Genomic DNA, 26,812 nt, shown 5'->3' with positions numbered 1-26,812 from the left:
TTAGACATGACATCTCAAATATATCTAACAACTAAAAATCCAATACAATATTCAAGAACCAAGCACATTGACATCAAGTACCACTTTATTAGAGAACATGTTATGAATGGTACTGTGAAACTTCATTTTGTTCCAAGTGAGAAGCAACTTGCAAACATCTTTACTAAGCCACTTGATGAATCCACCTTCACTAGGTTGGTAAGTGAGTTAGGTATGCTTAACTACTCTTAATCTATTTTGATGTCCAAGCAAATTGAAAAAGCAACCAGAGTAAAAGTTAGTATTTCTTGTCAAAGATAAAATTTTGGCTAAGTCAAAATTTATATCTCGATGGATGTTCATTATCCATTGAAAATGAACATCCGTTGAGTTCTATTATCCGTAGAAGTATCAATTATTACTCTGGGTAATTTTTTCATCATCCATCGAATTGTACTAAATCTTAGTCGTTAATTTTAAGCATCATCAATCAAATTTACTTACAGTCTGTATGTATAATTCAACGGATAATCTTAGAATTTTGACAGTTTTCATTATTTTATTTAACGGCTATTTTGGGCTAATTTAATTGGTTACTTTATTTCACTTTTAATTTTTGATAGTTTACTTCTGAGAAATTATATAAGCCAATTTTATTTCTATTCTTTACTTTTATCTTTCTCAAGCAATTTCCCTAACTATTTCTTCTCCAAAGCAAAATCTTTTTCTCTCTGCAAACTATTATCATTCTCAGCAATGGCACCAGTAGTCAAGATTATATCCCAATCTGGGTTTGTGTATGAAAAGAACAACTTCTTTGCATTGGTAAACAAGGAGATTGCTGCTTCTGATGATTACCACAAAGTGATGGATTTCATTTAAAGTTGCAAACTGAAGTATGCTATGCTAGAGTCTCCTGTCATCTACTGTGAAGTGGTTGAAGAGTTATGGACCACAGCTGTTTACAACTCAAGTGACAGAACCATTACCTTTTCTCTCAAAGGTACAAAATATTGCATAAATAGTGATATAATTCGTGCTTGTTTTCAATTGCCTGAAAATAATACACTAAGCCCACACACATACACAAATGTAAGTTCCATGCTCAGTTTTATAGGACATGCTTTTGACCCCACCAAGCTAGGTGATGTTAGGAGAAAAGGCATCAGAAAGGAGTGGAGTTTTCTTTGTGATTCTTTTATTGAAGTATTTTCTGGGAAAATTAGTAATTTTGATGCAGTAACTCATTCACTTGTAAATATGTTATATATGTTGCTTAGTGATAAGTATCATAACTTTAGTGAGTATGTTCTGTTTGAATTAGGTTTTAAGCTAGGAGACATTAAGAAAAGATCTAAAAACATATATTATGCTAGATTTTTATGTTACTGGCTAACTTTGTTTCTGAAGATCTTAATATTGAGAACCCGACCAACAAGCTTGATTGTTGGATTCAAGAAAGAAGGGTTATTGCTGACTTGAACAGGGCAAACCATCATAATGAGGTTCCCCTGATTTACATGTCAATCATGAAATTGACTTAGGTAAGTGAGGTAAATGTTTCTGTCTCTACTACTACTTCTCAACCATCTCCTTATTTCCCATCCACTGTGGCAATGACATCTGTGAATGTGATCAAATAGATGCCTACCCAAGCCACAAAACCAAAGGTTTCTAAACCCAAATCAAAGAAAGCCCCCTCTAGTTTCTCTCATCAGAAACAAGTTGTAAAATCCACACAAAGCCAAGAGGGGAGTGTGAAAGGAACTGAGGCTGGTGAGGGACAGGGTGAACATCAAAGAAGCCCTAAGAATAAGGTTGTAGAGGTGAGTGAATCCCAGCCTAGCCACACTGCAGTTTCCCAATAAACTGTAGTGCTTAATAAGGATATTAGCTCATTGCTAGTTACATCCTCCCAAAAGGATGTAACTATTGAACAAAGCTGTCAGCCAAGAGCACAGGCCAAAAGGGTTAGGGATACAAGCTCACCCCAAACTTAGGCTAGAAAGAAGAAATCCAAAATAATTGCGGATACACAGGGTGCACACACTGTGCCTACTACCGTCAAAGACTCAGTACATGCACCTTCTCAAAGTCAGGTTGACGTGGCTACAATAAATGTGGAGTCACAGCCAAAATCTTTAATAATAGAAGCACCAAACATACCGAGCTCACCCACAAATTCTTTGGATATTAATATGATTCATTAATCAATTCCTGATTCTCCATCTCTAACTCTCATGGAGGAGCCAAAAATCCAAGCAAGTGAGCATCATCTTTTAGATGATTTGTTGGCTCACTTGCCATTTCTTTCCGAGTCTACTAAAATATTTGTACAAAATCTCAAATCAATCACCACAGATTCTACAGTAGTCTCTACTTCAAACTCATTCATTTCCACTATTTCAATGGATATTGTTCATCTATTGACAAGTGATTGTATCTCGACGGATGTGCTTAACAATAGTCATCCGTTGAAATTCTTAACTACTATTTCGACGGATGTTCCTCATCCATTAAATATCACTACACCACTTCAAACTTCAACAAATGTTACTGATAGGGAGTAAAATAAACTCTGATTGTGTAAATAATATCACATTAATTATATTAGAATTGGGTTGGCAGTTAAGCCCATTAGAAAAGGCCCAAAACCCTAAATATTAATTAGTTTCGTAATTAATTAATAAGGGATAAATTAGCTGATAATAAAGTCCAAATGGGAATACAATGAAAGGAATATATCCTAAGTCTAATCATGTATTAGGATTTAGGAATAACTTTTATGTAATCTATTTTGATTTCATTGATATTAATAAAAGACTTGTTTTGTTTTTATTACGGGCTCTATCTATTTAAGTGTTTAAATAAGATATACCATAGTTTAGAGTAAAGCTTTTTATGGATTATGATGAGATCATAATAGTGAGACCTAAAAAGATGATAACTCTAAACTTAAATAGTTCCTGGTCATAGGATTACTAACTGGTAATTAATAATCCGCAAAGATCGGTACATACTATGCTTGCTTCATTATGAAGGATGTCTGTTCTCATAGACATTTGTGTGGTGACACTATAGCTAGTATGTAGGTGCTTATTATAGAGTAAGTTCACTGAACATGACTCGCACAGCTGAACAACTGATGGAGTTCACTCACGTGTCAGCAGTTGTTCACATAGTGATAGTTGTACAAGTAACCTTAGACTTGAGGTCATCATAGTCATCTTTTGTACACTGAAATATGCTTTGGTTTAGTTCTTAGTCTCCAGGGACAATTATTAGGGCTCTTCTGGGTATAGGAATTTGTACACGAAGATAGTGTATGATCAATAAAGGATCTACCCCTTCCAGTGAAGGAAGCGAATGTTCAAGGCTGATCCACTTATGCTAGTTCAGGAATCTCTGGCCAGAGTGAATGAAATTAGAAAGGAGTTTCTAATTTGCATAGAACTACGCATAGTAAATGGTAAGCAAGTGATTGAATTAGATAGGCTTGACACGAGATCCATGCCTTGTATTTAATCAGAACATTGTAGGGTAGAAGGAGTTTATTGTACGGTAACTATTCACTGAATAGGTTCTTGGTATTTTAAGCAGTGAATTCATATTATCCGGATAGTCGCGATATGCTGAGAAGTATCCCTCACGATGTAGAATAAATGTGATTAATTAATTAATCATATTTAATAAATTATAGAATTTATATAAATAATGATAAAATAGTTTTATTATTATTTATTTCTACTACCGGCTTAATATTGAACCTACAGGGTCACACCATACAAAGAGAATGATTTAATGGTGGAGGAATTAATTAATAATGGCTAATAATTATTTATTTATGAAATAAATAATTAATTGGAAAATTTAATAATTGATTAAATGAGATTTAATTGATTATAAATTAATTAAGAAAAGTTCTTAATATTATTAATTAAAGGATTTAATTTTTGAAAATTAAATCAAGAGAGTGAATTATTTCTAAAGTGTTTAGAAAAAGGATTAATGATTAAAAGGTGTTTTAATTATTAATGAGAATAATAAATGGGATAATAATAATAATATTTATGGGAAAATTTCAGCTGAAAATTTTGCCTATAAATACACTATTATAGACCCTAATTTTATTCCAACCTCGAAACCCGAAAACCCAAAAAGTTTGAAAAACCCAATTCTCTCCACCTCATTCTTCCTCCTTAACATCGTTTTCTTGGTGGATACCGGTGGAGTGCTTCACACTTGAGGAGCAACTGCTAAGGATTTCTGATCGTTGTCTCCAAATTATTTTAAAGGTTAGATTCGATCCCTCGAATTTTTATTCACGATTTATATGCTTTTATTTTGATTTTATATGTGTAAAAGTGTTTTGCCATGCCCCCTCTGTGTTTAAAATCCAACAATGGTATCAGAGCACAGGTTTTATGCCTATAGATCTGTGGTAAAATTTTCAGAATTTTATGTGCTTGTATGAATTAATTATGATTTTTATAAGTTATATCATGGATTAATTTTGTCTGATGAGAAATTGTTTCTCAGAATAATTTTGAATGTTGATCTGGGTTCTACAAGTGTTGTTGATCGTCTGAGTATTTTTTTCATAATTTTAGGATGTATAGATTTTTTATTATGAATTTTTGAAGTTCTTACAATTAAATTCGTAATTAAATAAATCATATATATATATATATAAATTGATTGTTTGTAAGTATACATCTGTATATGTGCTGCTGTGCTGTTGTCTGTTAAAAGTCTGCTGCACGGAAGACAGAGAAGACAGGTGAGTACAGCGAACGTTTTCCGAGTAAAGCAGGCGGCGGCTGCTGCGAGAATAAAAAAAAATAGGGTGTCACGCATTCCATGAATGCGTTACACACCTGTGGCGCATTCACGGAATGCGTTACACCATTTAATGGCTTAAAAGGGGTGTAACGCATGATCGGAATGCGTTACAGGGCTTGTAACGCGTTCCTGTAATGCGTTATAGCCCGTCTGTTGATTTTAAGATTGATTTTCTAGGAGTTTCGTAACTCCTTTTTGGGCGTGCAATATACCGTTGGATTCGTTTTTCCGAGACGGATCTAATGGAGTGATCAATTTTAGTTTATATAAAATTTTTAACTGTTTATATTTCCATGAAGTGTTTTAAAGTTGTTTTTGACTGTTTTAATTTCTTTTAAATGCTTCATGTGATACATAGAGATGTATAATGCTTAGATTAATGTGCTAGATGATATAACATGCCTACCTTGATGTTTATTCATGTTTATATATGTGATATATGCTTAGTTTATCATGCGATGATAGATTTAGGTGGACTTAAATGAACATAAGGCGTTTGTTAGACAACCTAGTATAGTGAAATTGTTTCATAACCTTAATAACAATATTATGAATACAATCATGAGATTCTTGTGTTTATGAAACACGTAATTGAATATGAATTTTCGATATGAGAGAAAGGATGATTCTGTCAACAACAGATTTCTATCTGTAAGAAAGGGTTATTAAGTGACGCCTCTTGACAATGTTCCACCCGATCTGGGAATCATCTGATTATTGATTATTGATTTGAAATATTTAATTTAAAAGGAAGAATTTCTTTATAATATGATTATGATTGTAATGTAATATAATCCCTCTAAAATTAAATAATATCAAGTAGTAATTGGCCAATGATACAACAGGCTTGTGTCGGTCATAGCCTTCCAACATGATAGAAAGTAGTTCTTATTTTTGAATCATTGTCGGTCCATGCTACAGCCGAGGGCTTTGATTTCGAAATAAGAAATACTTGTCTATTACATAGAGATGTGTACATTGAATAAGAATCTAAAGGTCGGTACGTGCTACAGCCGTGGGCCTTTGGGGACTGATTCAACTGTACGGAATGTTGGGTTAGACTTGACTTAGAATATTGAGTTTGTCGTGCTACAGCCGAGACTCAATTATTCAAGAGGCTAAAGTTTGATTAGGGAATAACATGAGATGTAATTGATAAGAGTTATCTGCCTATTGAACATTACATGGCGGTTCGTGCTACAGCCGGGGTCGTGTAATGGAATGTAGGATCCCTATTCTCACTAACATTATAAATGCTTAATTTTTCACGTAGGGGGTTGAATAAATTAAGAAAACTAGTGGGAGCCACTTATGAATAAAGACCCGATTCATATAGTGTTTTGAAATGAAATCGAATATTTGCTAAGTATTGTTATGTGTTTATCATTTACAGATTTACTTTGTACGTTATGTCTTCTGCACTATCACTCAGGAGCATACTAGATGCTCACAAATTGACTGGTCCTAATTATGTTGACTGGCTTCGAAACTTGAGAATTGTTCTCAGGATTGAGAAGCTGGAATACGTGATTGACTCACCTAAGCCTACTGAACCTGCTAGTGATACACATAATGATGAACATGTTATGTATCGTAAGTAGATAGATGATGCAAATGTTGCTCAATGCATCATGCTAGCTTCCATGAACATTGAGCTACAGAAGCAACATGAGCATATGGATGCTCACACTATCCTCATGCATCTACAAGAGTTGTATGATGTGGCGGGGAGGACAGCTCGATATGAGATATCGAAGGAGATGTTCGGTTGTAGGATGTCTGAGGGATCATCTGTGAATGACCATGTACTTAAGATGATCAATTTGATTGAACGTCTTGGACAACTTGGTTTTGCCATGGATGGGGAGCTGAGCCAAGACTTGGTCTTCCAATCGCTTCCGAGTTCGTTCTCGCAGTTTGTTGTGAACTTTCACATGAATAAGTTGGATGTCAGCCTGCCTGAACTCCACAACATGTTGAAGACTGCGGAATCAAATTTCCCCCCTAAGAAGAGTTCTGTTCTTCTAATTGGTGAAGGTTCCAATCCTAAGAAAAGGAAGAGGAACTCTTCCAAGAAGAAGAAAGTAGGTGAGAAAACGCCGGTTCCACCAAAAGCTGAAGACGCCAAGAGCAAAGTTGTTTGCTTTCACTGTAACAAGGTGGGGCACTGGAAGAGGAACTGCAAGGTTTACCTTGCAGAATTGAAGAAGAAGAAGGGTAGTGAGACTACCACTTCTGATTCAGGTATGTTCATGATAGAAGTGAATATGTCATTTCTACTTGGGTATTAGATACCGCCTGTGGTTCTCATATCTGCAATTTGTTGTAGGGACCAAGGAGAAGTAGGACTCTTGAGGAAGAGGAGGTGATTCTACTGATGGAAATAGAGCAAGAGTTGCTGCTATAGATGTAGAATCGTTTCATTTACATAGGCCTACGGGCAAGACTATTGTTTGAAATAATTGTTATTTTGTTCCCTCGATTGTGAGGAATATTATTCCCATGTTAGACTTGGGTGGATTTTTCATTTATTATTGAGAATAATGAATGTTCTATTCTTAGAGATAATATTCTTTATGGACGTGGTACTTTAAATAATGGTCTGTATATATGTGACATAATTTACTTCAGATTGAACAAACTAATAAAAGAAAAGGGATGATGAAAATCTCACTTTATAGTGGCACTGCAGTCTCCATTTAGTGGACATGGAGAGAGGGCTGCAGATTTGCTAGGAATGGTACACACAGTTGTATGTGGACCAATGTCTACGCAAGCCATGGGTGGATTTTCATACTTCATTACGTTCATAGATGATAGATCTGGATTCGGATATGTGTTTGATGAAACACAAGTCTGAAGCCTTTGAAAAGTTCAAAGAGTATAAGTATGAAGTGGAGAAACAACCAAACATAGTATTATAACTCTTCGATCAGATCGAGGTGGTGAATACTTTAATGGAGTGTTTCTAGATTATCTCAAAGTAAATGGTATAGTCTCCCAGTGGACTCCTCCAGATTGGTATCTGAAAGGAGAAATCGAACTTTGTTAGACATAGTTCGGTCCATGATGAGCTATGCAAATCTTCCAGTATTCCTATGGGGTTATGCATTGGAAACCTCAGCATATTTATTGAATATGGTGCCTTCCAAAATCTGTTCCTCAAACTTCGTATGAGATATGGAAAGAAAGGAAACTGAGTCTTAAACACGTTAAGATTTGGGGATGTCCAGCTTATGTCAAGTAAGTTGACCCACATAAGCTGGAATATCGATCCGTAAAATGTAGTTTTGTGGGATATCCTAAAGAGACTTTAGGGTATCACTTTTACACCGATCATCGGGTGTTTGTATCCGGACATGCTACCTTCTTGGAAAAGGAGTTTATCCTTGAAGGAAACAGTGGGAGCAAAATTGAACTTGATGAAGTTCAAGAAGCACAAACTACTACGGTTCAAGTGGAAACACCTGTTCTAACTGAACAACCTTTTGTGGAACAGCCCATTCATAGATCAGGGAGAGTGTCTCGCCAACCCACTCACAAAGCTACTTTATGAAAGTCACTTTGATCGTCATGAAGACAAGATGGGTATTAGATACCAGAGTGATTGGCTTTAGTACAAGTGGGAGATTGAAAGGAATATGTCCTAAGTCCAATCATGTATTAGGATTTAGGAATAACTTTTATGTAATATGTTTTCATTTCATTGATATTAATAAAAGACTTGTTTTGTTTTTATTACAGACTCTATCTATTTAAGTGTCTAAATAAGATATACCATAGTTTAGAGTAAAGCTTTTTATGTATTATGATGAGATCATAATAGTGAGACCTAAAAAGATGATAACTCTAAACTTAAATAGTTCCTGGTCATAGGATTACTAACTGGTAATTAATAATCCGCAAAGATCGGTACATACTATGCTTGCTTCATTATGAAGGATGTCTGTTCTCATAGACATTTGTGTGGTGACACTATAGCTAGTATGTAGGTGCTTATTATAGAATAAGTTCACTGAACATGACTCGCACAGCTGAACAACTGATGGAGTTCACTCACGTGTCAGCAGTTGTTCACATAGTGATAGTTGTACAAGTATCCTTAGACTTGAGGTCATCATAGTTATCTTGTGTACACTGAACTATGCTTTAGTTTAGTTCTTAGTCTCCAGGGACAATTATTAGGGCTCTTCTGGGTATAGGAATTTGTACACGAAGATAGTGTATGATCAATAAAGGATCTACCCCTTCCAGTGAAGGAAGCGAATGTTCAAGGCTGATCCACTTATGCTAGTTCAGGAATCTCTGGCCAGAGCGAATGAAATTAGAAAGGAGTTTCTAATTTGCATAGAACTACGCATAGTAAATGGTAAGCAAGTGATTGAATTAGATAGGCTTGACATGAGATCCATGCCTTGTATTTAATCGGAACATTATAGGATGGAAGGAGTTTATTGTATGGTAACTATTCACTGAATAGGTTCTTGGTATTCTAAGCAGTGAATTCATATTATCCGGATAGTCGCGATATGCTGAGAAGTATCCCTCACGATGTAGAATAAATGTGATTAATTAATTAATCACATTTAATAAATTAGAGAATTTATATAAATAATGATAAAATAGTTTTATTATTATTTATTTCTACTATCGGCTTAATATTGAACCTACAGGGTCACACCATAAAAAGAGAATGATTTAATGGTGGAGGAATTAATTAATAATGGCTAATAATTATTTATTTATGAAATAAATAATTAATTGGCAAATTTAATAATTGATTAAATGAGATTTAATTGATTATAAATTAATTAAGAAAAGTTCTTAATATTATTAATTAAAGGATTTAATTTTTGAAAATTAAATCAAGAGAGAGAATTATTTCTAAAGTGTTTAGAAAAAGGATTAATGATTAAAAGGTGTTTTAATTATTAATGAGAATAATAAATGGGATAATAATAATAATATTTATGGGAAAATTTCAGCTGAAAATTTTGCCTATAAATACACTATTATAGACCCTAATTTTATTCCAACCTCGAAACCCGAAAACCCAAAAAGTTTGGAAAACCCAATTCTCTCCACCTCCTTCCTCCTCCTTAACATCGTTTTCTTGGTGTATACCGGTGGAGTGCTTCACACTTGAGGAGCAACTGCTAAGGATCTCTGATCGTTGTCTCCGAATTATTTTAAAGGTTAGATTCGATCCCTCGAATTTTTATTCGTGATTTATATGCTTTTATTTGGATTTTATATGTGTAAAAGTGTTTTGCCATGCCCCCGCTGCGTTTAAAATCCAACATACAATTCCCTGGGATTTGACCTCCAAGAAATCTCATAGGATAAGGAATCAGTTTCCTACTTTCTAGGACTCCAAAGTCTATTCTAATTCATAGACTTGTCCACCAAGTCTCCCAACACCTATATAATGGGTCTCACCCCCACCAACTTAGAACTACGTTTTTTGACTTGATCCTTGGCAATCAGCAAGGTACGTAGGCATCTTCTTAAGGCAGATTGAGTCACGAGACACAAGAGCAGTCAAATCGAGCCTTGAAGCTCACGAACCCTAGTAATAAATATAGCAATTAATATACCCTAGTTTCAATCCATAACATTTGGCGCCGTCTGTGGGAAAGCATAACAACAACCATGGCGAGAACACGGAGTGGAAACAGCACCCCTGAAGGAACTCCAGCTGTGACAACTCAAGCGATTTTGTCAATGACAGAGATACCCCCACACTCGTCCTATGCCTCTTCCCAAGGAGGAACCCCAGTAGGGGCAACTGAACCTCAGCCACAAGGGATGATTCCCCCGGATCCACAAGGGACGAATTCCCAACTTCAACTGTTACATATACCTGTGAATTCTTGAACCATTGGGTATGAGTATTCAACTGTTGTGACCACTAACCCCCTTATGGGATGCCCCTCTACCCCGAGGTGGGAGGAAGTGGACATGCTAACCGGAGTGAAACACAAGGATAGGTTCCCCAATATATACGTGGTTTGGCTCCTATCCCGGAGGATCAAGAATTTTCTGGCCCTTACACTGAGAGAGACTCTGAATCTTTGGATGATGATGTGGCCCCAAGAAGGAGGCGTACTGGCAAATAGCCGATGCCTGATGGTAGCCAGCGTCCTGGGAGCACCGGAGGGACAAATCCCCAAGAAGTGTAGGAGAAAATCAGGCCTAACGAGGCTAAGATTTAAAGGCTGAAGCGCGACCTGGAGGCACACCTGACCCCCAGACCCCCACTACCACCAAGGAGGAGAAATCCTCCTCCAATTATAGACCTGGATGGTCCACAGCAGAGAAGGGCTATTTTCCCAAGGGCTGATCCAAGTGATCTTCTGCCCCTAGGAGATCCTGACGATCCCACTCTACCATTCACTGAAGAGATAATGAATGCCCATATCTCAAGAAAGTTCAAGATGACCACCATCAAGGTTTATAATGGCACTGGAGACCCCGTTAATCATGTCAGGACATTCTCTAATGTACTGTTGCTGCAGCCCATGAATGACGCTATTAAGTGTTGAGCCTTTCCTCAAACCTTGTCGGGAATGGCTCAAAGATGGTACAGTCGTTTGCCTCCGAATTCTATTGGGTCCTTTAGAGAGCTAAGTCAGGCTTTTATTAAGAAATTCATCAGTGGGAGAGTGCATGAGAAAAGTTCAGCATCCCTCATGAGCATTGTGCAGGGAGAAAAAGAGTCCTTGAGAGACTATCTGAATCGTTTCACCAAGGAAGCTTTGAAGGTCCCAGACCTTGATGACAAGGTAGCTATGATAGCACTGCAACAGGGAACTAGGGACGAGTTCTTTAAGATGTAATTATCCAAGCACCCCTGAAAGCATGTTACAACTCCAAGACAGGGTCGGGAAGTACATCAAAGTGGAGGAGAACAGGAGGAAGACAATATTGAATAACGAGCCCGATGGTGGCAAGAAGCGAAACACTGATCTGAAATATATTGCCAAGGACAAATATCCTAGAACTGAGCAAAACAATTATTCAACCCCGAAGAAGGGAGGGCAAGGACAAAAGTTCACTGAATATGCTAAGTTGAATGCTCCTAGGAGTCAGATCCTGATGGAAATTGAGAAGGATAGAGATGTTCGTTGGCCTAAGCCCCTGAAGGTTGATCCTACCAAGCTAGATCAGAGCAAATATTGCAGATTTCACAAGAATGCTGGCCATGACACCGATGAGTGTAGACAATTGAAGGATGAAATAGAGTTCCTCAGCCTAGGGGACCGGTGATAAATGCAATCTTTGGAGGACCACGACCCCGAGGGCCTGTGATGAATACAATTTTCGGAGGACCAACTACTGCTGGATCATCCAAAAACTGAAGGAAAGAATATATTAGAGAAGTTATGCATGTCATTGGGGAAGCCCCAAAGAGGGCTAGGAAAGGAGTGACAATCATATTTGATGATTCTGACTTGGAGGGTGTGAAATTTCCTCATGATGATCCGCTGGTTATAACACTGATAATAAGGAACAACCCGATAAAAAGGGTCCTTGTAGATAATGGTCCCTCGGTGGACATTTTTCTTTATGATACCTTTTTAAGTATTGGTTAATGTGATTCTCAATTAACCCCGACCGATATGCCGATATATTGATTCGCAGGAGTGGAGTGCCCCGTTGAAGGGATAATTAAGTTGCCAATAACCATAGGGCAGGAACCAAGACAAGCAACACAAATGTTGGACTTTGTAGTGGTAAAGGCTAGATCAACTCAATACAATCATGGGAAGAACGGGAATACATACTTTTAAGGCAGTCCCTTCGTCCTACCATTCAGTGATGAAGTTTCCCACCCGGAATGGGATTGGAGAAGAGAAAGGAGATCAAAAGATGGCAATGAGTTGTTTATGTGGCCTCTCTTAGGGCTGATGGAGTTGGGGGGCAGGTTCTGACTATTGAAGATTTAGATATCTGTGAGAATGATGAGAAAATAGGGAAGCCAACAGAATACTTGGTTCCAATTCCTTTGGCTCCCGAGGATCCTGAGAAAGTGATTTTCATTGGAGCATCACTAGAGGAGCCCCTTAGAGGGAAGTTGGTGAAGTTTTTAAAAGAGAATAGTGATGTATTTGCATGGTCGACAGCTGATATGCCAGGCATAGACCCAGAGCTGATCACTCACAAGATAAACGTGGATCCAAATCGAAAGACTGTGAAGCAAAAGAAAAGAAGTTTTGCTCCAGAATGGTTAGCAAACCTTGTGATGGTAAAGAAGGCTAATGGAAAATGGAGGATGTTCGTGGATTTCACTGATCTGAATGACGCATGCCCTAAGGACTGTTTCTCATTGCCAAGGATAGATACATTGATAGATGCTACTGCTAGTCATGAGATGTTGAGCTTCATGGATGAATTTAGTGGATACAATCAGATCAGGATGCATAAGGATGACATCCCAAAGGTATCATTCATTACTGACTTTGGTGTTTTTTGTTATCTTGTTATGGCGTTTGGTCTCAAGAATGCAGGAGCCACCTATCAAAGGTTGGTAAATAAGAATTTAAAGGACCTTATTGGAAAAACTATGGAAGTTTATGTTGATGACATGTTAGTCAAGAGTTTATTAAGGGCTGATCACATAACCCATTTAAGGGAAGCCTTTGAGGTGTTGAGATATCACAAAATGATGCTAAATCCTGCAAAGTGTGCTTTCGGATTGTGATCTGGAAAATTTCTAGGTCTGATGGTCTCCAAGAGGGGAATCGAGGCCAACCCTGATAAAATAAAGGCTATCCTAGACATGGAATCACCACGTTCTATAAAGGACGTTCAGAAACTCACTGGAAGAGTTGCAGCTCTAGGACGTTTCATCTCCAAATCCAGAGACAAGTGCTTGTCATTCTTTAAATCCCTGAAGAAGGTTAAGGATTTTGTATGGACTGAGGAAACCCAGGAGACATTCGAAGAATTAAAGAAATATATGGCCCAAGCCCCATTATTGGCCAAGCCAACTCTTAATGAAACTCTGTACTTATACTTGGCCATTTCAGAAAATGCCTTGAGTGCTGTATTGGTTAAGGAGGAACTTAAAATCCAGAAACCCGTATACTATGTTAGTAAAATTATGCATGGAGCTAAGGTGAATTACTCAACTACTGAGAAGTTTTCTTTAGCCTTGGTGATGGCTTCGAGGAAGTTGCGTCCTTACTTTCAGGCTCATAAAATTGAAGTCCTAACAAATCAGCCACTGAGAAACATCATTCATAGTCCCAAAGCTAGTGGGAGGCTGATTAAGTAGGCAATAGAATTGGGAGAGTTCGACATCAAGTACAAGCCACGAACGATAATAAAAGCCCAGGCATTGACTGACTTCGAGGTGGAATGTACCATACCCAACCAAGAAGTCGGGGGGCAGGAAGACAGTATACCTCAAGACACAGAAGGTGATAAAGCAGACAAAGAAAAGGGTGTTAAAGAAAAGGAATATTGGGTTCTTTATTTTGATAGGACATCAAAAACAAATTCAAGCGGAGCTGGGCTAGTTTTATAAAGCCCAGATGGGTTCTTGATCGAATATGCTATGAAGCTAGACTTCCCAACTACGAATAATGAAGCAGAATATTAAGCCCTGATAGATGGCCTCGGCCTAGCAGGAACACTGAGGGTCAAGAACTTTAAAGTATGTGGAGACTCGAAGTTGATCATATCCCGGGTCAAGGGAGAGTTTGAGGCAAGAGATGATACAATGGATAACTACGTCCGGTTAGTAAGGGCTGTGATGACTCAATTCGATGAATGCCATGTTGAGCACATTCCAAGAGAGGAAAATGCTAAGACAGATGCGTTGTCTAAGTTCACTTCATCAGAGATAGAGAAAAGTTCCGGAAGCGTATACTTCCGCGTTTTAAAAATGCGAAGCATTGATGTTAAGCTTGTAGCCCTTATAGGGCTGGGGACGTCGTGGATAGATCCATTAAGGCCCATATTCAAACTGGTTGGCTGCCAAATGATGTGACTGAAGTACGAAAGTTAGTTGTTCGAGCACTGAGATACTCTTTGATCGATGGGATTTTGTACAAAAGATCTTATGTGGTTCCTTACTTAAGATGTCTCAGACCTGATGAGGCTCGTTTGGCTCTTGCAGAAGTACACAAAGGTATCTGTGGGCAATACCTGGGGGCAGAGCACTAGCACATAAGATAACCCGTTTAGGCTTTTATTGGCCAGAAATGATGGTCGATGCCAAAGACTATGTAAGGAAGTGTGAAAGTTGTCAAAAACATGCACCAGTTGTTCGAAAACCTCCTGAGATGCTGACTTCCATTAATTCTCCCATCTTTTTTGCTATGTGGGGAATGGATATACTTGGGCCTTTTCCCATGGCCATAGCTCAAAGAAAGTTCTTGATTATAGCCATAGATTATTTTACCAAGTGGATTGAAGCCATACCTCTGGCTAAGATCATAAATAAGCAGGTTGCACAATTTTTGTGGGAAAATATCATGTGCCGATATGGAATTCCCCGTATCATGTTACCGTTAATGGAACATAATTCAACAATGAGGAATTCACGAAGTATTGCGAGGAAAATGAGATCGAGTTGCGATTTTACCTCCGTAGCTCACCCGCAAGCCAATGGGTAAACGGGAGTCGTGAATCGGGTATAATCCTAGATGGACTAAAGAAGAGGATCGAAAAATTAAGGAATAACTGGGTGGATGAAATACTCTTAATATTGTGGGCCTATAGGACAACTTGTAGAGTCACTACGGGAGCAACTCCCTTCATGTTAGCATATGGGGCAGAAGCAGTTGTTCTTGTGGAAATATCACACTCGTATCCCAGGATCGAAGCATACAATGCTGAAGAAAATGAGGAAGGACAAAGGCTACCCCTGGATTTAATTGATGAGGTACGGGATGAGGCACATGCCAAGATAGTGGAATATCAGAAAAGGCTTTTTTTACTATAATTTAAGGGTAAAGGAAAAGTTTTTCAAGCAAGGAGACTTGGTTCTGAGAAAGGTGGAAGCTTCCGGTGTTGGGAAAAAGGGAAAACTTGCCCCAAATTGGTTAGGGCCATACTAGGTCAAAAGTGTTCTAGGAAGAGGATCCTACAAGCTGGAGACCATGGATGGTTTTGAAGTCCCAAAAACCTGGCACACATAGAACCTGAAAATTTACTATGTGTAAAATAGTTGAGCACGATTCTTGCTTGTCAAAATGACAAGTAGGTTGAAAAGCACCTTGAAGCTTTGCTTGCTTAGGATTTCATGTTTTAGTTTTATTAGATTACTCGTTCAAGTTTGAAGTTTATTAAGACTTGTGTAAGGGATGAGTCCCAAACGTTTATAAATTTTATAAAGTTTCCAAAATATGGTTAAAGTCCCTATAGCATGACAAATAAACTGAATGCATGAGATAAGAGCATAAAGTTTAATAAATAAACCAGATTCGAATAAGAAATATAAAGTTTGATAAACAAGATAGTCTCAAGAACAAAATAAGATAAATAAGCCACGCAGGGCTAGTAAGACTCTAAAGAGCGGAGGTGCCCTCGGCATCCATATCATCATCCCCTCCACTCTCGCTGGATGTCTCAGTAGTCTCGGTCTCGGAGGAAGAAGAGTTGTGATCATCTGTTGAAGGCCGAGAATATGACTCGGGAGGGAGAAGAAACGGATCCTGAGGAATACGATCCGAGACAACTACTCAGGAGCAAAACCTCTATAGTAAAGCCTCGTCATCAGGGCACACAAAGTCCGCGTGGTTAATATCAAGACAGGCCTTGTTCCCGGTCCCAAGGGTCGTGTCCCAGCCAGTCCTGAAAAAGCTAGGGAACACCGTGTTGTCCCTCACCCTCATGGACTGAGTAAACTCCTCCGAGTCCAGATAGGAATCAATCACTATGTCTTTCTCGACCCTAAAAATGACCAACTCAGCGTTTGCCTCTCCTAGCTCCTCCTTGCACTTCATCTTTCTCTCTAGGGAAGCGTACTTTCTCTGCTGCCTCCTGAGGGCGTTGTCAGCGTTATCTGAAGCCTTCTTCAACGATTTGGATTGCCTCATAGCCCCTTGGAAATAAGCATTAGACTCGAAAAAAACAATAAACAAAGATGTCAGGCAAGAGAATGCTACAAGTATATAAAAAAAAGGAGTAGGAGTTTAAGAAAGGATCATACCGAGGCCAAAGACTGAGCACCCATGAGCTTTATCCCCTCCAAATCTGGCCCAGCCACGATGTCAATAAAGTCCTTGGGGGTCACACAGTGGTAGGACCAATCCCACACATATTTTATGGATCCAACCACAGTATCCCCATGATGGAACCCCCATAGAGGCTAGAAAGCACCAGTGGCGATAGAAGTGGGAGCAGCAGCAGAAACATGGGCATTTAGGACTTCAGTTCCCCCAGAAGAAGCTTCCACCATAGGCTCCTTGTACTTTCTCAAGAAGCTAGGCTCCAAAGCCTTTCCTCGGATATCCAACCCTGCAAGCCGAACCTTCTTCATCCTCGTAGTTTCTTCCATGATAGGCACGTTATCCTCGTTGATTTCCTTAGCAGCTATAAAATAAAAGAGGAACAAAAATAAATGGCGTCAATAATGCATGAAAGGAGGTGAAAATACAAAGGGAAGAAAAATACCCTGTGCAGAAACTGAGGAGAGCCCCACTTGGATCAGGGAAAACTCCTCTAATAAAGTCCAGCTAGGGGTGGCACCTTCATCCTGGGTGAGCTCATCATAAATAATAGTCTCCTCGGGGGTTAGGTGAATGGATTTGAGGCTACCATCGCTGACCTTCCCGAAGGAAGATCCGAAGAGGGTGCCCAGTCTCCATTCTCCCACCTGAGCCCGACAAAACTACTCCTCCAGTGTTGGTTATTGTCAGGTATGGAAGCATTGTTAAAGATGTGTTTGCATTTGGGACTTTTTCTAATATAGACCCAATCACAAGTATTTTGAGAACTATTGTAACACTGAAAGATTTTACTAAAAACTATTACTGACAAAGGGAAACCGCTCCTAAGACACAAGACCATGAAATATAAAATGTTTCTCCAAGCATTAGGGGAAGATGACAAGGGCTAATTTATAAGTCTGCTAGTAAGACAGGAATGAAATCATGGAAAGGAAATCTAAGCCCAGCGGTGAGGGCGTCTGCATAAATGAAAAGGGTGTTGGGCTTCCAGTGGCATGTGCGGTCACCACCTTCAGCGGGAACTAGCCTAAGAGGAGGACGAACATTATAAAGTGTGTTAAGTTTATAAAAATCTACATTGTACCATTTGTTATAATAATCAAACAAATCTAGATGGGCATTAGGCGGGTATTTATCCCCCCTAGTGTTTATCATGTCTAATAAGGACATATAAGAAGAGCGGATTTCGATATCGTTACCTTGTTTTGAAGCAGAAGCGATCTTAGCCGCTCTCTCAGAATTTTTATCTGCCATTGATGAAGATGGAAGAGAACTTGAAACCTTGGAAGGAGGAGGAGAAGGCCGGAAAAGGCTGGGAGATCACCAGAAAACTCTAAAAACAGGAAGGTAAGGGAAAAAAGGGAGAGATTTGGAGAAATGTGAGGAGTGGATAGTGAAATGAGAAGTATGAATGAAATCACACTCCCCCTCCCACTCTTATATAACCTCACCAACCAACAATTGGTCCTGTAAAAAGCCCAATTGGGCCCAAAAATTAGAAGATTCTAGAAAAATCTGGAAATAAAACTTGATAATATAGAAGATATTTCAGAATTCCAGAAAATTCTGAAATTTGAATTTTAAAGCCCATAAGAAATAGAGGCCTAGCCCAAGTCATGGGACCAAATTCTGGAAAATTTTAGAAAAAAAATGTATATATATATATATATGTTCTGGAGAGTTCTGAAAAAACCTAAAAATGTGACACCCCAAATTCGGGGTCAGGATTGGGTGCCACTACACAACTTTTAAACAATATAAACCTATATATTAAAACAATTATACAGACAACCCCTCATTATTCGGGATCGCTTACAGGTTATGGTATGAATCAAGAATCTAACCTTCTAAAATTACAATGTCTAAATACAATTTCATTACCTCATTACTAATTCCTCGTATTGATCACTCTGACACCTCCAAATTTCTTCAGCTGGAATCTCACCACTTTTGCTGTCTATTAAAAGCTACTCACTTTTGTCCTTATTTGATACTGAAAGAAATAAGAGTTCACAAAGCAAGAGTGAGCCAAAAATGCCCAGCAAGTATCATAAATGGGTATGATATGTTAAGATCATATTAGCATGGTGGATGGTTATGGTTTATGACCTTAGGTTAATGGTTTTAGTTTTTCAAATACGGCTTGCATGTCATTTAATCTTGTAATTATTAAATCTCGAATGTAACTCGAGTTCTTCTTGTAAGTTCATTAAAATTGGTTTTCATATTTCATTCTTGTAATGTACATGAAGATATGAAGATTTGAAGATCAAGGGTAATCTCACACGGAGGCCATCCAAGGAAGCAATACAAGAAAGAAGACATGTAATAGTTAGCCTGTATTTATTTTCCACCTTAGATTCACCTAGATCTTTTTCATTAGCTTGATAAAGATCACATAGGATGAAGCCATAACCAACCACGTTTATTTATTGCACATTACATATATATGCGCATATGATGAATGTATGTGTAGAGTAGTTTATAAAGATGCATGCTTAATTAGATTAAAGATGTATGTATTAGATACGACACCCATGCCATGCTTGTCAAACAAGATAAAATATGTAATGATTCAAGATTTTAAAATGAACAAACGATTATGAGATTCTCGTGTTTATGAAACACGGAATAAAATACAAATTTTCTTTGTTTCTGATATGGGGTCATTTTGTGAAAAGTGAGTTCATTGAACTTGTAAGATTGTGAGTTTTAACCGAGACCGTTGTGACTCCCTCACTACCTGGAAATCAAACCATTGACGAATATTGATTTGAAGTATTTTATTCAAGGAAAAATTAGGAATCTTTTTATGATGGGATCATGATCGTTTTAAAATTAACAAAACCCTAAAGTTAATATTAAGTCTAATGCGTTAACCCCTAAATCGACCAGGAGTGGGTTCGCCAAAGGGAAGTACTCCTATCTATCGTGGGAGATGTGTTGAAGTATATTGATACTTTTTGACTATTGGGTTTGACTTAACTAAGTTATCACAATAGGATTGTGAACTTAGAGGCATAGAGTTTGGCGAGATTTATTAGATAAATATGAACAAATGTTGTTCCACCAAGCTATCCAAGAGTTATATAGTTGATATAATTGACAAATGTTGTCAACCTAAATAATCATGTTTTAGGAGAAAAGCCAAAGCTGACCTAATGCGTGGTGAAATATGGATCTTGGCTCACTAGAAAGGATATAAAAGATATTTTTTCCAAATTAATAGTTAGGGCTATTGATTTGATAAAAATAGTGGGAGATATATATTGTGAATATATATATATATATATATAAATAATCACTTGAACATAATTTAATGATCATCTGTAGACTAAGTCATTTTATGCACTTTAATATTGTAGATATTAAAATGACAAATAACACAAATAACTTCTCTATGTAATAGTCCTTGAGAAGGACAAGCTGACATGGAATAATATCCTCGATTGACATGAGAACTTGAGGATTGCCCTCGGGTTCAAGGATGTCACTCAAACCCCTCCCTTATTTCTTCTAGCTGAGAATGAAATATGTGTAGAACAAAATGCTTACCAGAATCAAATTAATTATGCAACTGATGTTTCATATCTCATGCTTGTAATTATGAGTGCTGAGCTTTAGAAGCAACAAGAGCATAATGATGCTTATGATATGATTTAGCACCTTCAAAAGATGTTTGAAGGATAGGCTCGTCAGAAAGATTTGACAATAATAAGGCACCATACTTTTGCATTAATTGGAGAATCATATCCGGTTGGACCACATGTTCTAAAGGTGATAGGTATATGTACCTTGATATTTTGGGTTTCAAGAATGGTCTAGAGACTCAGCTTGATTTGATCAAACGATCTTTGAAGTACTTTTATTCTCAGTTTGTTAAGAACAAAAGGAATGAGATAGACAGAACACTCACTGAGTTGTTAAGCATGTTTAGAACTGCTGAAAATAACACGGTAAAGGCATGAATTACGTCCATATTGATGATGTACACATGGAATGCAAATGGGAAAGGAAAGTGGACAGGAAAGGTGAAGATTTGATCTTATTCGGTGCTAAACCAAAGTCCAATCCCAAAGGACTTTTGAAGCCTAATATTGGTGTTGCTAAAGGGGATGATTATCATTTCTGTGAAAATAACTGGATGAATGGAAGTTAAATTATCAAGCTTATTTGGAAGATCTAAAGAAGAAAACTAGCAATGGTCAAGCTTCAGGTATGGGGTTAGAATTGGAGCAAAAGTTGTTGCTCTAGTTGAAGGAACTCGATACCTAATTTTGCCCATAAGGCGAGATTGAGAACTTGATAAATTGTTATTACGTGTCTGCCTTTAGCGGATACATTAAGTCAATTTCTTGTCAGGACAAGAAAGTTTTTCATTTTTAATTAAATAAACAATAGTTTTTATTCTATTTCAATGATAAGACTTATAATGTTGAACAATTAGTTAACAATTTATATGTTCTAAGTTGACTCAAATCAAACATTTCCTCTAGCATTGTCGTTAAGCCATATTAATGAGAAATGCATTTCTGAGTTACATATAGATGAATACTTGGATAAGTTTGATTTTAAATCATACGAAAGATGCGAACTTTATCTCATTGGAAAAATGACAAACTTCTTTTACCTGATCAGGTGAAAGGGCCACCGAACGATTATGACTTATACATAATGATGTATGTGGTCAAATGAGTATGATGGTAAGGGGGGGCTTATACTACTTCATAACATTTACTGATGATTTCAGTAGATATGGATATGTGGTTCTTATGAAGAACAAATCCGATTCTTTTGAAATGTTCAAAAAATATAAGGCCGACGTAGAAAAGAAAACAAGGGAAAAGTATAAAAGTTTTACGATCAGATCATGGAGGAGAATACTTAAACCTCAATTTCAAGAGTTTCTTGAAGGAGTGTGATAGTGTATCATAGTGTATCATAACTTACTCCTTCTGGAACACCTCAATGGAATATAGATTTTGAGAGGAGAAATCGTACCTTGTTGGACATAGTGCGATCGATGATGAGTCAAGCGGATCTTCCATTCAGTTTCTAGGGTTATGCTCTAGAAATGGCTGCATATACACTTAACCAACCTCCGACTAAAGCGGTTCAAAATACTTCGTATGAGATATAGAGTGATAAATGTCATAGCATGTCATTTATGAAAATTTGGGGACGTGAAGTGTTTGTAAAACGTTTATCCTCTGACAAGCTTGGACCAAAATTAGATAGATGCTATTTTATGGGATACCCAAGTGAGACTAGGGTATAGTTTTTATAATCCTTCCGAGAAAAAAGTGTTTATTGCTCGGGCCGCTGTTTTTCTTGAGGGAGAACTACTTTCTAAGAAACACAAGTTATTCGTAGATCTAGTAGGATTCACCACGAGCTCGGGAGAAATTATGAATTTCTTTTGACTCATGATGGTGATGTGATGCTTATCGATAATGATAAAGCCTCTCACCTACTAAAATGCTATAAATCGTCCAGACTCTGAGAGATGGCCGAAGGCCATGAAATCCGAGATGGAATCCATGTATCAAAATAAAGTATTGACTTTAGTTGATTCACTCTAAGGGGTAAAACCTATAGGGTGCAAGTGGATTTTCAAGAAGAAAACTGACATGGATGGTAAAGTACAGACTTATAAGGTGCGAATAGTGGCAAAATGTTTTAAACAAAATGGTATAGACTATGATGAGACTTTTTCACCAGTTGCTATGGTCAAGTCCATCAGGATTTTGTTAGCAATAGTTGCTTACTTTGACTATGAGATTTGGCAAATAGATGTCAAAACTGCTTTATTATATTGGAGCCTTGAAGATGATGTATATATGATACAACCTGAGGGTTTTGTCGATACAAAGTTTGCTAAGATAGTTTGTAAGTTGATTTTATCTATTTATAGATTGAAGCAACCTCAAGGAGAATGAATATTCATTTTGATAAAATGGTCAAAGAGTTTGGCTTTATTCAAAACGAAGATGAACCATGTGTTTGCAAGAAGGTTAGTGGGAGCCATGTGACATTTCTAGTATTCTATGTAGATGACATATAACATATATGGAATGACATACCTTCTCTACAGCCTGTTAAGACTTGGTTGAGAAATAATTTCTCGATGAAAGACTTAGGCGGTGCTACCTATATATTAGGGATCAAGATCTATAGAGATAGATTAAAGAGATTAATCGACCTAGTCAGAGTACATACATTGATAAAGTATTACATCATTTAGGATGCAAGAGACAAAAAAGGATAGGTTTCGATATCTCATTGGATAGTGATCTCAAAAGATAATTGCCCCCTAAATCATTAGATGATAAGGGCCGTTTGAGAAAGTTCCAGATGTGTCAGCAATTGGATTTATAATGTGTACAATGATATGTATTTATCCTTATGTTTCGTATGCTTTGAGCATGACGAGCAGATACCATTCTAATCCAGGTGAGGGTCACTGGATAGTTTTCAAGAATATTCTTAAGTTCTTAAAGAGGACTAAATATTTATTTTTGGGGTATGGAGAAGATAGGGAACTGGTTTTAAAGGGTTACACTGATACTAGTTTCTGAACCTAATTTTTGGACAGATAAGGATAATTATGATTTTATGTCTGTTTTGTGTTTTGTCTAAATATAATTGATGTTAGCTTAAATAGTTCAAAGCAAGAGCATTGATGATTCTATGGAAGCCGAATATATTGAAATTTTTTGAAACAGCCATGTAGACTGTTTAGGCATGTCCTTAGGCAATATCGCCTTATTAATAAGAAAAATGATTAAGGAGATATAATGTAAAGTGCATAGTAATGATAGTGTTGCAGACCCACTGACTAAGGCTTTGTTGCAGCAGGAATACGATGGTCATACTAGTTCCATGAGTATTAGATATATGGGTGATTGGCTCTAGGCAAGTGGAAGATTGTTAGTGTTTGTGCCCTAGAGATAACACTATGATGTTTTAGTTTAAGACATTAGGATTATTAATGTTTATGTTCTATCGATTATTCTCTTTATGATTTATTACTTCTTAATTTACTGCGATATAAATGTTAGATTAATAAATGTCCTTGGAATATGATATGCAATTCTATATCTCTAAGTACATGACTTAGAAATGAGATTATGAGAATAATATCAATATTCCTAAAGGTCCCTAGTCGAGTATTATTATTAAGGGACAATAATAATGCATTAAGACTTGTGTGTTTGATGACTGATGATCACATCTTATTAATCATTGGTATAGTAATACTAAAGTCAAAAACACAGGCAGATGTACATGTACATGGTGCTGGACAGACCCAATGTGAGATTCTACATGTCTGTTGTGTCATAAGTAATTCTCACAGTGATAATGATATAATGGTCCTTAGACCTGAATTCATTATAATTCTATACGAGCATTAATATATATTGATTCCATTAAAAGTTATCCTTGACCGGGTAATGATAAAAGTGGACATTGGGTATATTATGAATCATATGAGAAATATGAATGATCTAGATGGGATTTAACCCTCCTATTTTAGGAGTGATATTATTGGCCACTTGTGTGAGCTAGATTATGAAATGCGTGGCCACACTCAAATATTGATTTGATATGATAGTCTACTCATTGATCAAGGAAACTTGGATTAAACTATGATGAGGATGACACATTACATGCCTCTAGTTTAATCTATAATATTTGGTTAAAGGGATTATATTATATTGTACATTATTCACAAAAGGTTTAATTGATCACCGATTCACTTATTATTACTTGGATAGCAATGATGTATTACTAGATGATGCTCATTGTTTACGATTTTAAAGTAGATTTTAAAGCAGACCTTTGGTATACTTGCGCGAAATCTAGATCAAGTTCCAGTTCTGCGGATCTAAAAATAACCTCCAACATCCATGTTGCTGGATTGTAGTTCTTTTTAATTTTTGGTACCATTAATATACCCTATATTATGCTTCAATTAAGAATACTATAAACAGAGTCTAATAAACAGTATGATAAAATATTTTTTTAAGATCGTTGTATAACTGTATAATTATCTTGTTTTTAATATATAGATAATAATTTTGAAAATAGCTGATAAAGTACTAGCCAACAAGTAGAGGAGTTACTCAGAAGCTTACCCTTCGCAATTTAAACATTGTAGGTAAGAAATGTCTCTGCCTTGTCTATGCCATTTGAAACTTAGGAATAATATATAATCTCCTCCATGATCATTTATGTATACCATGCCTCTGAGTTATACTTGCCTATTTAGTTGTAACATGGAATTTCAGACGCGGAATCTTTAATAGCTTACTGATGTAACATATTACATTGTAGGCTCCCCAAAGATTGTTTATTTAACAGTGACCAGATTTCGTAATTATAAAATAGATAACCTAAACTGATAAAGTTTTTTTTTGGGGGGGTTTGAATTGTTATTATTATTTTAATAATAATTATTATTTTATGGGCTACATATAAATATATCAATTATATTTGCTCTTATTATATTGGGTTAAATTAAGTGATCAAATAAGAAATCCAATTAGATTTTAATTTATTATATGGACCTATTAAGTGGATACCTAATACCAGGCCCAATTAAATTATAATGGGAGATTTAATTAGGTGGTATATAAAAAGGGTTATAGTCCCCAATATATCAAGTACATATAACGGCTTATCTTCTACCCATCAGAGAGAGCTATTGAGAAATCCTAAGGAGTACTTGGTTGATGAAGACAATAATCAAGAATATTATTCAGATTCAGATACTGTTATAATTATAGCCTTATGGATTCAGGTACACTTCCGCCTTCAGTTTAATCTCGATAATTAGATATGATGGTTACGGTCCTTGTCTCTATTTAGAGAATTATGTGTTTGTAGAATTCTTAGATTCTATCAATTGGCATCAGAGCCTCTTCGTATCTAATTGTTGGGTATCAAGTTTGTACTTTATATATTTTCATTATTGGGGGTCTCAAAATTATTGTTTATTCGATTATAACATAAGGCTCCAGTTTAGCACAAATAATACAAAACCTATAATAAGTACGGTGACTACCTGCGTTTTGTTTTTTTTATATATTTTAACATGATTGATTTCCATGGAAATAATTAATATAGTAAAGAATATAGTTTTGGTTTTGACTGAGTCAGGAACCAAATTGATTTTATTAAATAAATATAGTTTTTATGGAAATCATATTTTGTTTTAACTTAGAATTCATGACATCATTTGGTCGTGACCTTTATTTTGTTTATTGCCAATTTGCTATATACCCAGCCAATCTTGTTGTCTTTTCCTCGGGAAAAGTTTTACTAATAAGCTTTTAAGTGCGGTCATATTATGTTTTAAGTTCCTGGGGTCTAAGATAATTAGTCGGGGTATTTCCTTTAATGTTTTGACTGTGAAATAAAGAATATATTATATTTGTGAGTTATATTTAGTATTGGAAATTTAATATTAACCTATTTATTTAAGTGGTTGAATAGTTTTAAGTTAATTGATTGAAACAATATGTCGCCAAAGTGACCTCTTTTGTGTAGATTAATTAATTTAAAAATATTATTATGATGATTGAATATTTAATTTTATGCAAATTTTATCGGCCCAAAGGAAGGTAATGTTTAGCCAAAATTAATATATTTTTGTGATAATAAGTATGTAACAATATCAAGAGTTTTATGTGAATAATAAGTCGGTCAAAAGAAAGGCATATTATTTGACATAAGTTAATTGTTAATACTTGATTATTGCCTGGAGAGTACCAATTACAAATTAAATTTTCAGTCCAAATACTAAA

Source organism: Apium graveolens, chromosome 2 (genome assembly GCF_009905375.1).
Source record: "Apium graveolens cultivar Ventura chromosome 2, ASM990537v1, whole genome shotgun sequence".
NCBI classification, from domain to species: Eukaryota; Viridiplantae; Streptophyta; class Magnoliopsida; order Apiales; family Apiaceae; genus Apium; species Apium graveolens.
The sequence above is the reverse complement of the archived record's forward strand: the minus strand, read 5'-3'. Positions refer to the sequence as shown.